Source organism: Panicum virgatum, chromosome 8K (assembly GCF_016808335.1).
Source record: "Panicum virgatum strain AP13 chromosome 8K, P.virgatum_v5, whole genome shotgun sequence".
Lineage (NCBI taxonomy): Eukaryota > Viridiplantae > Streptophyta > Magnoliopsida > Poales > Poaceae > Panicum > Panicum virgatum.
Genome location: NC_053143.1, coordinates 24,207,449 through 24,221,168, shown reverse-complemented (window position 1 = coordinate 24,221,168; position 13,720 = coordinate 24,207,449). Strand labels below are relative to the sequence as shown.

The following is a 13,720-nucleotide window of genomic DNA, read 5'->3' as shown; positions in this document are numbered from 1 at the left end:
TGTTCAACAAATAAATGCTGCTTGATAATATACTTCCGTCGGGGCTATGGCAATTGCGGGCGCTTGCTAATTCAAGGGCGCGCGCCACGATCCAGACTGGCGAGGGATTTCCGACACCCTTTCCTTTCCTTTTTGGGTAACGAATTCTTTCACGGCCACGTTAATTTTTTGACGGAACCACTCCGCTTTGGAGTTTCCGCGTGGGACACGTAACCTCCACGTGGAACACCCCACCCAAAAAACATTTCCTTTCTGCGCCGTTTATTGATTTTGTTGGTTTCACCTTTTTTTAAGCATTCAATATTTCGGGACCGTCGGAATAATAGGAAAATAAAATGGGTGGGGGATAAAAATATAAATAAAATCAAGTTTTATTTAAAAATGAGTAATTAGCGGAATTTTTTTTGAAAATATTTAAAAAGAAAGTATCCGTCCACAAAAAAATTGTATGTATGGGAATGTCATGAATACAACTTTGTCACCAAATTTCTTATGTAAATAAATGCTATGACATAACTTTGTCACCATACTTCTTTGATAAATGTTATGAATATAACTTTGTCACCAAATTTCTTAGGGGTGGTAAGAAAATACATATTCTAAGCTTGTCCAGACAAAAAAAAGGTACATTAAAAAATGCTATAGATATAACTTTGTCACCAATCTTCTTAGGCTGTGATAATAAATATATATACTAAACTTGTCCAGACACAAAACAATACATTAAAAAAATGTTATGGATATAACTTTGTCAGCAAACTTCTTAGGCATAATAAAATACATATTCTGAACTTGTCTAAACACAGAACATTACATTCGAAAAACGATAGCAACAAAAACAGAAAAGTCATTTGAAGTTTTTTTTTCTAATGTTCAGATTCATGTGCATAATAAACTCACTCTATCAGTGCCCTGTAAAAAAATAAAAAAAGTTGTACACAGTTGTGAGGAATGTTGAGTACTCTATCCTGCTTGTGATGAGTGAATTGTCAACCGTGCGGTGTGATCGTGCGCTTGGTCTTTGGATTGCAGGTACACGAGCGTCGAGTAGTTGACGGGGAGCTGCCGTGGAGGTGCTGTGGCCGATGGACCGTGCGGTGGACGGCGGTGAAGGGCAGCCGGGACCGGAGCTCGGACCGGGCGGCAGCTGTGGCGTCCACTCCTGGATCGAGGGCGCAAGCGGCGACGGAAGGCGGGTTTCTTGGTTTGCGCCACAAAACCAAGGAGGCAGACGGCGGTTGAAGACGCCAAGTCGTGGAGGCACGGGCGTCGGTCTCGGGACTGACGGAGGCGACGGGCGTCGACGGCGTCTAGGGCCTCGCTGCGGGCGAGGAGGTGACGAGCGTCGGGCGGCGTCCAAGGGCCGTCAGAAGGCCGAGGCGGGAACGGCGTCTAGGGCCACGGCGTGGAGGCGGGAATCTTCCCGCGCGTGAGGTTTTGGCGGTTTTCTCAAAACCGGCCACCTACCTGGGTTTCGCGGACCCTCCAAAACCGCGGACTGGATCTTCATCAAGAAGGCGGCATCGCGGAGAAGACTTCGTTTCGAAGAAAGAACCTCGGCCGTCGGATGAGATCATGTAAGGGGGTGCTGCAGGCCAACCGGTCTGACCGGTCCCTGGCACCGGTCTGACCGGTCTAACACACCGATCTGACCGGTCCAGCGCACCGATCTGACCGGTCCCGCGGGTATAAATACCCCTTCACTTGTGTTAGGTTAATTGCGGCTTTTGTATTCTGTTCGTGGACTCTCTGTTTCTCCAGGCCGCCGCCCCTGTGTTCTCCTCCCTCTGTTCCTCTCAGTTTGAGTTGATTTTGTCCATGGATTGTTGAAACCTTGTAAGGGATTTGATTGGGAAAGGAGGCCCTATCCTCCTCAGTGCCCTCTGGGCTTTTGATTTGATTCAATCCCCTAGTTTTGTGCCTTGTGCAATGGATTTTCGATTTCGTTTTTGGCACACATGATTGAGAGGAGACCTCGAGTTCTTTGCTGTGATTCCCGTGCTCCCAACTCTGACCTAAACCCTCTGGAATCACTGGCGTGTTCGATTTCGAGTTCTTGAGTATTTGAGAAAACCCCAATCCCTTTTGATCTCCCCCATAATTCTCACGATTCGGTGATCTTTAGGACGAGATCTTTTGGGGATATGTTCACGGGGTAGGGGCGAAGCAATCCCCCAAGTTTCATCGGATTTCGTGGTCGTTTGCTCGGGATTCATCGTTTGAATCCAATTTCTCGGGGGCTTTCTGGGTGCTACCGGTCAGACCGGTAGGCACGACTGGTCAGACCGGTCCAGCGCACCGGTCAGACCGGTCCTGGCAGATCAGTTCTGCAGTTTTCCCGATTCGCTTCAGTTTTGCTTCGTGGTTTCGCACGCTCGTTCGTAGGCCTCTTGTGTTGGGTTAGCTTTTCAATAGCTACTACCAAACTTTGGCCAGAACGCTTGAGGGCTTGGGCGATTTTGGGACATAGGCCGACGATTCGAATTTCGAAGAAATTTTGATCGGCTTCCATTCACCCCCCCTCTGGTCGCCGGCTTCGGTCCCACAATTGGTATCAGAGTTTGGTTGAGGTTTTCAGTACCTTAACCGGTTCGAAAACCACTCGGCGACCATGGCCAGTCTTGGTAAGATCCCAGTGTTTTCCGGCGAGGACTATGCCTACTGGAAGGTTCGCATGAGAGCCTTCTTGCAGAGCATGGGAAGCCGAGGTCTGGGAGATTACCAAGAACCAGCTTTACGAGGTGCTGGCTGTTCGGACCACGCCTCTTCAGGTGACCCAGCACGAGGCTAACGCCAAGGCTGTCAATGCCTTGTTCGCTGGCGTTTCTCGTGCGGAGTTCTCACGCGTCCAGGGTTTTCAGGAAGCCCACAAAATTTGGACGTGCCTTGAGAACTACCACGATGGTACACCTCAGGTGAAGGCCAGACTGTTCGAGACTCACCGGCGTGAGTACGAGAACTTCACACAGGAGCCGGGTGAGAGCATTGACCTGATGTTCAGTCGTTTTCAGTCGATTGTGAACAAGGTCAATGCGAACAGATCTGCTGGTGCCCTTGAGTACACAGAGCACGAGAAGGCCCTCAAGTTGCTTTACGCACTTGATCGCTCTGTGTGGGATCTCAAGGTGAACACCATCATTGAGTCTGCTGGCTATGAGACTCTGACGGTGAACGAGCTTTTTAGCAAGCTCAAGGCCACGGAGGTGGATAACCAGGCACGAGCCAAGCTCAATGGTGCCCCTCCCTCCAAGAGCGTCGCTCTTATGACTGGCCCAGGTGGATCGAGCTCTAACGCTAACTCTGCTCTTGGCTTTTCTCTTGCCTCTTTGCCTTCTGTTTCAGATGAGCAGCTGGAGCCGCTGGGCGACGACGACTTGTGCCTGCTCATCAGCAAGTTCCAGGCGCGTCTACCACAACAGGCAGAGGAAGAAGAACCTCGGGTGCTACAACTGCGGCGATCTGAACCACTTCATCGCCGATTGCCCCAAGAAGTCCGGCGGTGGCCAGAACAACTCCTTCGACTACTACCGACACCGCGACCGCGACGAGGGAGGCTCCAACAAGGAGCGTCGGCACCACAAGCACAGCAGTCGTGACCGGGGAGGACGCTTCGACAAGGAGTCGCTCAAGAAGCGCTTCCAGTACAAGGCCAAGAAGCGGGAGAAGGCCTTCCTGGCGCAGCTCAGCGACCTCGACAAGAGCTCCGACACCGACCGCTCTTCTTCACTGACCTCCGACGACGACGACAAGAAGAAGAAGAAGCGGGACAAGGAAGCCACCGGCTTCATCGGCCTTTGCTTAGGCGGCCGGTCGGCGCAAGAGCTTCTGCACCATGGCGGGCGAAGCTGATGGTGCTCGTGCGTCTTCAGGTGGACATGCTACACCGACGCACTCCGGCTCTTCTCCTGGATCCGAGAGCGATTCAGAGGTAAACTCCACGATCGACCTGCTTGACTACAGAAGTTAGGGAGTTGTACGCCGCTCTCGACAACCAGAAGAGGCTGCTTAAGGAAGCAGCTAGAGAGCGTAGAAAGCTTAGGGCTGAGCTGGCTTGTGCTAGGGAGAAGTCTAGTGAGGATGAGTGCGCTGGCTGCATATCTCACATGAACGATCTTGTTGCTCTCCGTGCCAAGCATGATGAGAACGTCGCGAACCTAGATGTTGCTAAGATTTCGCTTTCTGACGTGTCTCACGAGCTAGCCAAGGCCAAGCATGAGCTTGAACTTGTCAAGGACGCTCCCATTGTTAGTGATGTGCTTGAATGCGATGAGTGTCCTATTTTCAAGTCTGATCTAGCTTCTTTGCAGTCCAAGTTTGCTACTGTTGTTTGTGAACTAGAGGAGCTTAGATCTAGGCCTGTTTTGCTTGGCGCTTGTAAGCTTTGTCCCACGCTTAGGTCGGAGCTAGAGGAGAAGAACGCTTTGATCAAGTCTTTTGGAAAGACTAAGGTCTTAGAGTCTAGCCCACCTATTGACTGCTCTGTTTGCCCTGGTTTGATTGCTGATTTAGATAGTTTTGCGGTAGAGAAAGCCAACTTAGAGAATGAGAATACCTATCTTAGGGCGATTCTGAGTTGGGTCTCTAGCAGTGAGCCGCAGTTGGGCATGATGATTAAGCAGTTCAAGTGTGGTGATGGCTTTGGGGTCGGTTACACGTACACGAAGTCAGACTTTGACAAGTTGTACGGTAAGATTGGCAAGGCTGCTGGAAATACTGCTAGCACGAGCACGCAGCCTTCGCTTGTTGACCCCGCGGATGGTGTGCTTAAAGAACCACCGAAAGCACCTCCGCAGAAGCAGGTTTGGGTTCCAAAGCCCAATGAGCTGAGGAACTCCCTCGACACGCTCCCTGCTGCCACAGCCCAGGTTACCCAGAAGAAGAGGGCTGCTCCTCCCCGTCCGCAGGCTAGGCCTCCACCTCCCAAGCGTGAGGTGAGGTACCACTGCGAGTTCTGTGACAGGGAAGGTCACCTGGAGGAGTTTTGCTTCAGGAGGAAGCGGGCTGTGAGGAGAGAGCAGGAGAGACGGAACGCGGACATGTACTCTGCTCGGGTGCATGGTCCTTCTCGGTGTGGTGATAGGCGAGATGCTAGGGCGCGCCGTGTAGGTGGAGGTCAGGGAGACGGTGGTGTTTACCGTGCTCCAGCGGGTGGTCGCTTTGCCGGCCGTGCTCCTGGTCGTTTTCAGTACGGCTATGGACCACGGGACCGAGGCTTTGGAGGAGGTTTTGAGGCTCCACGCTTTCCTCGCGGTGGTGTTCGTCAGTCACGCGGTAGACGGGACGAGGGATACGCTTTGTCTGGTTTTGCTAACCCTTCTGTAGAGCAAATGGCTCGACACTGGTTTGCTTCTCACTTTGCTAACCCCAGTGTTGAGACATTTGCTCACCCTTTGTCTCACTACATGATGTGCAGGTCGGAGGCTTGGAGAACAGATGGATCATGGACTCCAGGTTGTTCGCGCCACATGACCGGAAATGACAAATGGTTCTCCAGCCTCACCCCGATGCGCTCAAAGGAGTACATTGTGTTCGGGGATAATGGAAGAGGAAAGGTACGTGGACTTGGCACTGTTCGAGTTTCTGATCGCTTTACCATGAGAGAAGTTGCTTTGGTTTCGAATCTTGGTTTTAATTTGCTCTCTGTTTCGCAACATTCTTGATGAGGGGTTTGAGGTTCGCTTCAAGGAGGGTTGTTCGCGTGTTTTGGATTCCAGGGGAGATTTGGTTTGCCAGATTACACCTCGCGATCGAGTTTTCTTGGTTGACTTCTCTGGAACTCCTTTTGGCCCTTCTCATTGCTTGATGGCTGGTCCTTCTTCTGATTTGTGGAAGTGGCATAGGAGACTAGGACATTTGAGCTTCGATTTGTTGTCCGAGACTGAGCTCACTTGGCCTGATCCGAGGATTGCCCAAATTGAAGTTTGAGAAGAACCTTGTTTGCCATCCTTGTCGTCACGGTAAGATGATTGCCGCTTCACATCCGTCTGTTAATCAGGTGATGACCTCTCACCCTGGAGAGTTGCTACACATGGACACTGTCGGTCCTTCCAGGGTGATGTCTGTTGGTGGGAAGTGGTACGTGCTTGTGATTGTGGACGACTTTTCTCGCTATTCTTGGGTCTTTTTCATGAGAACCAAGGATGAGGCTTTCGAGTTTGTTCGAGACTTGATCTTGAGATTGAAAAACGAGCTACCCCTAGGCCATGCGAGCGATCCGCTCTGACAATGGCACAGAATTAAAAAACGCTCGTTTTGATGTCTTTTGCAGTGATCAAGGGCTTGAACACCAGTATTCTTCTCCCTACACTCCACAGCAGAATGGAGTTGTAGAGCGGAAGAATCGGACGCTGGTTGAGATGGCGAGGACGATGCTCGATGAGCATAGGACTCCTCGCAAATACTGGGCTGAGGCGGTTAACACCGCTTGTTACGTGTCTAACCGCATTTTCTTGCGTGCTTTCATGCACAGGACTTCTTATGAGTTGCGGTTTGGACGCCAGCCCCGTGTTGACCATCTTAGAGTTTTTGGTTGCTGGTGCTTTGTGCTGAGAGATGGAAATCTTGATAAGTTTGAGTCTCGCTTGTCTGACGGTATTTTTCTCGGTTATGCTTCTCACTCTAGAGCATACCGTGTGCTGATTATTGATACTAACATCATCAGAGAGACTTGTGAAGTCACTTTCGACGAGACTGCACCGTGCAATTCTTCTGTCTTTGAAGTTGCAGGAGATGATGAGCTCGGCACCTCCATCTTTGAAGATGAGGAGGAAGAAGCTGCAGATGGCGAGGCTGAGGCTACCACGCGTGCTGTGGACCCAGCTATCTCTGCTACGAGCTCGGACGATGACGACGGCCCCGACCCGACTACGTCTACTTCCCGGGGGTTGTTCGAGGAGGTGACTCAGGCTACACCAGCTGATTCTGAGGAGACACCAGCTTTGGTTGAGGAGGAGACGACTTCGACACGGGAAGCACCGCGACACATTCAGCGTCGCCATCCACCTCAACAGATGCTAGGTGATCTCAACGAGCGAGTCACCAGGTCCAAGGTAACAAGTATCGCTGGCTTTGCTCATTCAGCGTTTGTTGCCTCTTTTGAGCCCAAAGATATTGGACACGCTCTTTCTGATTCTAATTGGGTCAATGCCATGCATGAGGAACTTGAAAATTTTGAAAGAAACCAAGTTTGGGTTTTGGTCGAGCCTCCACCTGCTTGTAATCCCATCGGAACGAAGTGGGTTTTCAAAAACAAGCAGGGTGAGGATGGTTTGGTTGTTCGAAACAAGGCTCGTCTTGTTGCCCAGGGGTTTTGCCAAAAAGAGGGTATTGATTTTGATGAAACCTTTGCTCCTGTTGCTCGTTTGGAGGCTATTCGAATCTTTCTTGCATTTGCTGCTTGCCAAGGGTTTTAAGGTTTTCCAAATGGATGTTAAATCTGCCTTCTTGAATGGTTTTATTGAAGAAGAGGTTTATGTGAAGCAACCCCCTGGTTTCGAAAATCCCAAGTTTCCAAACCGTGTTTATAAACTTCAGAAAGCTCTTTACGGTTTGAAACAGGCACCTAGAGCTTGGTATGATAGATTGAAAACCTTTTTGCTGGCTCAGGGCTTTAAAATGGGATGTGTTGATAAAACTTTGTTCCTCATGCGATCCGGCACTGATTTTCTTTTAGTTCAGATATACGTGGATGATATTATCTTTGGTGGCTCTTCTCACGCTCTTGTGTCCAAGTTTTCTGAGCAGATGTCCAGGGAGTTCGAGATGAGCATGATGGGTGAGTTGCAGTTCTTCCTCGGGCTGCAGATCAAGCAGACTCCTTAGGGCACTTTTGTCCATCAAGCCAAGTACACTAGAGACTTGCTGCGGAAGTTCGACATGAGCGACTTGTCTCCTCAGCCGACTCCGATCAGTACATCTACGGCACTTGATGAGGACTTGGACGGCGAGGCGGTGGACCAGAAGGAGTACAGGAGCATGATCGGCTCGCTCCTGTACCTGACGGCGACGCGACCGGACATTCAGTTCGGCGTCTGCCTTTATGCGCGCTACCAGGCTTCTCCGCGCACCTCCCACAGGCAGGTGGTGAAACGCATCTTCAGGTATCTGAAATTCACCCCTGAAATTGGTCTTTGGTATTCTGCGGATTCTTCTCTGGTTTTGGTGGGCTTTTCTGATGCCGATTTCGGTGGGTGTCGGTTGGATCGCAAGTCGACGTCCGGCACTTGTCAATTTCTCGGTACATCTTTGGTGTCTTGGTCCTCTCGCAAGCAGGCTAGCAGTAGCGCTTTCTTCCACAGAAGCTGAGTATGTTGCCGCTGCTAGCTGCTGCTCCCAGATACTTTGGATGAAACAAACCTTGTAGGATTATGGTTTGAGTTTCGGTAGGGTTCCCATCTTTGTAGACAACATGTCAGCCATTAGCATTGCAAAGAACCCTGTCCTACACTCCAGAACCAAGCACATAGACATCCGATTCCATTTCCTGCGAGACAACCATGATAGAGGACACATAGACTTGATCCATGTCCCTTCTGAGAGGCAAACTGCAGATATCCTCACCAAACCGCTAGAGCAGGATACCTTTGCTCGCTTGCGAGGGGAGCTTGGGGTTTGTTACCCCTTTTGATCGCTGATTTTTGTTTTGGTTAGCTTGGTAGGTCTTTGTTTTGCTTCTCTTTGTTTTCTAGGTTTGGTAGTTGCATTGTGCATATGCATTGTACATGTTTGCATCTTGCATTGTCTCACTTGCACTAGCATTCTTGAATACATTGCTATGATCTTCTAGTGCCTGCTAGTGTGAGTTGATAAACTTGATCATGTATAGCTTGCTCCATTGTGTATATGACATCATCTGAGTTAAGCTATTTTGATTTGAAAATCTGAAAACATGATCACCCTGTCTTGGCTACTAGCATGTTAGGGCGTGTTGATGTGCTTTGCTATCTTATTCATGCTAGTGTGGCTTTTCGTTCAGCAATTCATACTTGAAATGATCTAAATCTGATAAAATTGCTTGAACTACTCTTGAAATGGATTGAAAAGATCCAGGTGGGATTGCTTGTCACACTGATCGAGCTTTCGGGACGGCTCACTTTGCACTTGTGAGAACCCGGGCAAGGCTGTGCATGACTGAAACGAGTGCTTTAAGCTTCTAATTGTCTTTTGGCATAGGCTTGGCCTCGTTGCTAAGTAAAGCATGACAAGCTTTCAACCCCTGGCACTTAGAATTGCTTGATATAAAAAAAATTGATTGAAAAGTGAATGTTGGCAATTCGTTTTGGCTGTTTTAGCTCACCTGTATGAGTATGAGTAGCACTGCTTTTCATTCCCTACTTGTTAGTGCTAGATCATGGGTGGTGCTTTTATTTCTCCTAAACTGAACTTGCCTAGCTCTAGACTGATTTGATATACCCTGTTGAGCTAGATGCAGGTCTGGTTTATGGATGCACACGTGCTTGAGACTAGATGTTGCTCATATCTTTGTATCCCTGAATGCTTTCACTTACACCTCCTGCATTGTATTCATGGCATAGCATCTGTTCAGGGGGAGTTTTTGCTTCAGGGGGAGCTTTAGGTCTTTTTAGGCTTGATGTGTGCATGTGCCAACAAGGGGGAGAATTCTGAGAGAAGTGATCGAACAAGGGGGAGACTTGTTTGATTTTTGCAAAACTTGTTGCGTACAGGGCTTCGAGAGTGCATCATTTTGGGAGAGTTGCACTTGTGAGAGGGAAAAAACTTTGCTTGGGGAGTTTCTGCTTTGGTTTTGGCTCCTGGTTTTCCTGGTTTTCCATCTGCTTCTTGCATGACTGCGTCGAGCGTTACCTCTATCTTTGAGGAGTCATGTTTTGGCTTTTGATCGATTGCGTCGAGCCGTTGCCCATGTCTTAGGGGATCGATCTTTGCTTGAGTAAGTGACTGTTCTTGCCTTTCTGAGCTTTTTGTCACTTGCTTGAGTTCTTCTCTTTCGTGCTTCTTTGTTCTTCTTTGGTTTCACTTCTATTGGTTCGTTTGTGGTGTGTTGACAATGCACTCATCAAGGGGGAAGATTGAGGAATGTTGAGTACTCTATCCTGCTTGTGATGAGTGAATTGTCAACCGTGCGGTGTGATCGTACGCTTGGTCTTTGGATTGCAGGTACACGGGCGTCGAGTGTCGACGGGGAGCTGCCGTGGAGGTGCTGTGGCCGATGGACCGTGCGGTGGACGGCGGTGAAGGGCAACCGGGATCGGAGCTCGGACCGGGCGGCAGCTGTGGCGTCCACTCCTGGATCGAGGGCGCAATGCGGCGACGGAAGGCGGGTTTCTTGGTTTGCGCCACAAAACCAAGGAGGCAGACGGCGGTTGAAGACGCCAAGTCGTGGAGGCACGAGCGTCGGTCTCGGGACTGACTGGAGGCGACGAGCGTCGACGGCGTCTAGGGCCTCGCTGCGGGCGAGGAGGTGACGGGCGTCGGGCGGCGTCCAGGGCCGTCAGAAGGCCGAGGCGGGAACGGCATCTAGGGCCACGGCGTGGAGGCCGGAATCTTCCCGCGCGTGAGGTTTTGGCGGTTTTCTCAAAACCGGCCACCTACCGGGTTTCGCGGACCCTCCAAAACCGCGGACTGGATCTTCATCAAGACGGCGGCATCGCGGAGAAGACTTCGTTTCGAAGAAAGAACCTCGGCCGTCGGATGAGATCATGTACAGGGGGTGCTGCAGGCCAACCGGTCTGACCGGTCCCTGGCACCGGTCTGACCGGTCTAACACACCGGTCTGACCGGTCCAGCGCACCGGTCTGACCGGTCCCGCGGGTATAAATACCCCTTCACTTGTGTTAGGTTAATTGCGGCTTTTGTATTCTGTTCGTGGACTCTCTGTTTCTCCAGGCCGCCGCCCCTGTGTTCTCCTCCCTCTGTTCCTCTCGTTTGAGTTGATTTTGTCCATGGATTGTTGAAACCTTGTAAGGGATTTGATTGGGAAAGGAGGCCCTATCCTCCTCGTGCCCTCTGGGCTTTTGATTTGATTCAATCCCCTGGTTTTGTGCCTTGTGCAATGGATTTTCGATTTCGTTTTTGGCACACATGATTGAGAGGAGACCTCGAGTTCTTTGCTGTGATTCCCGTGCTCCCAACTCTGACCTAAACCCTCTGGAATCACTGGCGTGTTCGATTTCGAGTTCTTGAGTATTTGAGAAAACCCCAATCCCTTTTGATCTCCCCCATAATTCTCACGATTCGGTGATCTTTAGGACGAGATCTTTTGGGGATATGTTCACGGGGTAGGGGCGAAGCAATCCCCCAAGTTTCATCGGATTTCGTGGTCGTTTGCTCGGGATTCATCGTTTGAATCCAATTCTTGGGGGCTTTCTAGGTACTACCGGTCAGACCGGTAGGCACGACCGGTCAGACCGCAGACCGGTCCAGCGCACCGGTCAGACCGGTCCTGGCAGATCAGTTCTGCAGTTTTCCCGATTCGCTTCCGTTTTGCTTCGTGGTTTCGCACGCTCGTTCGTGACCTCTTGTGTTGGGTTAGCTTTTCAATAGCTACTCCAAACTTTGGCCAGAACGCTTGAGGGGTTGGGCGATTTTGGGACATAGGCCGACGATTCGAATTTCGAAGAAATTTTGATCGGCTCCCATTCCCCCCCTCTGGTCGCCGGCTTCGGTCCCACAAGTTGTAATACAAACATATTGGAGAAGGATAAAAAAATGTTATAACATAATTACAAGTTTGCCAGTTGGACAGAAAACACGTACCTTGACCATTTTTCAACATTGTTTACAAGTTTGGACGCCCAGTATATGAATTTAAAAAAATAGACAAGTCAAAAGGAGAAACTTAAAAAAGAAATGGGCTCCAACAGATAACCACACACAAGCAGTAAGGGCTCTCGGTGCTTTATATATGAAAGAATTTTTTTTTAAATGTAAAATTTATTTCATCTAGAAAATCTTATTTCGGTATGACGATATAAATTATGTTTATTTATTTTATTTGAAATAAACTTTCAGATGCTAGAAAAAATACTGCAAAAACTATAAGTTGGAAAAGGAAAAAGGTAATTTTCAACAAAAAAAACTTGTGCGTATAATGTTATTCGGACAACTTATTAGATGAAAGTTATTCCTAATAACTATAAAGTTAGAGGGATAAGTAATTTTCAACAAACAAATTTATGCATATAACTTATGGTTTGTATAAATGAAAAATAAAGACAAATTTTGAGCATATACAACCATGATATGTTAGTGGAACAACTTATTAAACAAAACTTATACTAATAACTATAAATTTGGAGGTAATTTTCACGAAACAAAACTTGTGCAGATAACTTATGATTAGTCTAAATGAAAAAATAAAGACTAATTTTGAGCATGTATGGGACAACTTATTAAACAAAAATTATCCTAATAATGTTTTTGCATGTTCTATAGGGCATCATGCATACTGGCCATGAGATGCCACGTTAGACCATAATGCATCGATGTCTTGATAATTCATATACATCATATTGCGTGCAGGGGCAAAAGGAATTAAACATCGCCATGAGAGAACCAAAGTGCTTACATGTTACTAGAGTAGCATGCTATGGGGAAAGGAAATCACATTCAAAGAATTAAGCAAAACCTGCCAAAGAAGTAACTAAACCACTATTCCCACTATAGTATTCATGCAAATGCTGGTGTTGGAGACGCAACAATTGATTCACAGAAAAACCTTCAGAAGACATAGTAAAGCATATCAGTTAAATCATAAGATTATTCTTTGACCTTCCTGGAGAAAAAGGAAGCAAAGACTAAAGAAAATGAATGCTGAATTATCAACATGATGCACATAGGGAAATCTGTCACACTGGAAAGCTGAAACCAAGCTAAACATGCAAGAGAACAAACAACAATCTATCATACAGAGTATCCGCGAAGCAGTTCAGTAATTACCACAAAACGAAGAAAATGGAATGAAAAATTTTGAAGGTACACTCCTTGGAATGAAAAATGTAAAACATTAGGAGGATAACCTAAGCAATAAGACATTGAGAGAGTAGCACAGTATGGGCTGATGCTTGGTGTAGAATGCGAGATGCAAGCAGTTAAATGCTTCTGCAAAGCACTAAAACGCAAACATTAAAAAAATTCCATACCACAAACGATCAACACGACGGATTTCTAAGGCACTGTGCTTGCATCTGCCTACATCATCAAAGCTCATGCAGATCTGCAATTTCAAACATCTCTTGAGCACGAGCTCTATCATCGGTCGGCCTTGAATCTCGTCCACACAAGTTCTATTATCGGTCGGTCAGAAGGGGAAAGGGGAGCAAGAAGCGGCGATTTACCGGGGGCGCTTCCCGGCTGCTACAAATCAAGGCCGTCAACCCTACCACACGTGCCGCCGCACTCGGGGGCATCGATCCATTCCACAACCTCCGCCACGCTCGAGGTCGGGATTGCCTCGCCGAGGCTCCGCCGTCACAAGGGTCATGCCCCCATCATCTTCGGAGGCCTCCCTTCATAATCTGAGATTCAGATCAGAGGAGCCTCGCCGTGGTGATGCAGGACAGTTTTGCTGCGTGCGCGAGGATCTCGGTGGCTCCCCGGTGGTGGCGAGCTGCGGCCGCAGGAAAAGCTTGTGGGTCCCGTCAGCTGTAGTGTGGGGATTTCGTTGGGCTTGAGAGAAGCGGAAGGAGAGATAGAGGAAAGAGAAAGGGAAATGAGGAAGAGTCTGGAGAACGTTAACGGAAGG

The 13,720-nt window shown here is 48.6% G+C and overlaps 1 long non-coding RNA gene across 1 annotated transcript; it reads right to left on the bottom strand.

The window, feature by feature from the left end:
* Positions 1-495: 495 nt before the first annotated feature.
* LOC120644260 lies at positions 496-13,720 on the bottom strand. Its single transcript, XR_005663546.1, has 2 exons — positions 12,605-13,720; positions 496-912 (listed from the first exon to the last, which is right to left on the bottom strand). It is a non-coding gene; the product is annotated as an uncharacterized LOC120644260 (long non-coding RNA).